Here is a 1,710-nt window from a genome sequence, read left to right on the forward strand (position 1 = left end):
TATATATATATATATATATATATATATATATATATATATAAATATATATATATATATATATATATATATATATATATATATATATATATATATATATATATATATATATACAGTATATTCAGAGTATATATGACTGAAAATCAGAATGAATGATACAAAGATTACTATATCAGACTCGCATAGTTCCGTGAGCTCTAAGATTATAATAATAACTCACCTTAATGAAGTGTCTCATTTCATTATCAGGAGTAAGTATTGGATAATCGTGTCATATATTCCACGTTTTAATTAGAATTGAAATAAGATAAAAAAAATCACAGGCGTTCATCCTGAAAGAAATGGAGGGTCATATTTTATTGACATTGATGATAATAAAGAAAATACTTTAGTGTTTTTTTTTTTTTCAATATAGTGTTGGCCCATCATAAATTTCTTTCGAACATGAGATGGATTATATGATTATGCCATTGTACACGACTTGTTAGAAATTATATATGTATCTACGCGTGTGTGCACACATGCTCATGCAATTCTTCCCATCCCCTCCCCCTTACCACTCGGGGTACCCCATCTCATCAGGGTATAACCACTCCCTTTCCCCCTTGCTCGAGGACATGGAGAGAACGAGTAGTTGTACGCCTGGTGTTCCGTTGAGCGTGATCAGAAAGATATATATATATATATATATATATATATATATATATATATATATATATATATATATATATATATATATATATATATATATTTATATATATATCAGACACTTTCTGTTTGTTATGAGGGGAGATTATGTTTCATCAACCGAAAAGTACAAATAATGAATGGGAATTTTCCATCATTCTAAGCAATCTATAAGTTCTCCGTATTTATATAATTAACTAGAGTATCTTGTTACCACAAAGAGGCGAAATTGAATACAAAGTGGTAATTTGATATGATTGGAAAACAACACAAATATCCGGATTTTTAATCTTTTCTAAAGAATCCCGTCTGGTTATAGGCTTTTATGATTTTATAAGGACATCTCCGTGTTTTTATTTTAAATTAAATTTCCTTTAATTCTTTATTCATAACAAACGATATCCTTGTCAATGACCTTCGATATCAGGATACCTAAAAAGAAAAACAAAATAAATCAATCAGTGTACAGATAATAAAGCCCTGCGATAATTGAGAAGGAGCGTAACATTCTTTGGCAGTTGACTTAATGATTTGTAAGAAATCTATTTTGATTTGGTTTTCAACATATATCAAGGCACTTCCCCCAATTATGGGGGTTAGCCGAAATCAACAAATGAAACAAAACAAAAAGGGGACCTCTACTCTCCACGTTCTTCCCAACCTGACAAGGGACTCAACCGAGTTCAGCTGGTACTGCTAGAGTGCCACAGCCCACCCTCACCCGTTATCCACACAGATGAAGCTTCATAACGCTGAATCCCCTACTGCTGCTACCTCCGCGGTCATCTAAGGTTTTCAAAGGATGATTAAAATCACATTGGAAAATTTAGACATATATAAGAAGACAGTATTTATATTATATATATATATATATATATATATATATATATATATATATACATACATATATATATATATATATATATATATATATATATATATATATATATATATATATATATATATATATATATTTGTGTATGTATGCATTTGTATGTATGTATGTATATATACTGTATAAATATA

Source organism: Palaemon carinicauda, chromosome 12 (genome assembly GCF_036898095.1).
Source record: "Palaemon carinicauda isolate YSFRI2023 chromosome 12, ASM3689809v2, whole genome shotgun sequence".
NCBI lineage: Eukaryota > Metazoa > Arthropoda > Malacostraca > Decapoda > Palaemonidae > Palaemon > Palaemon carinicauda.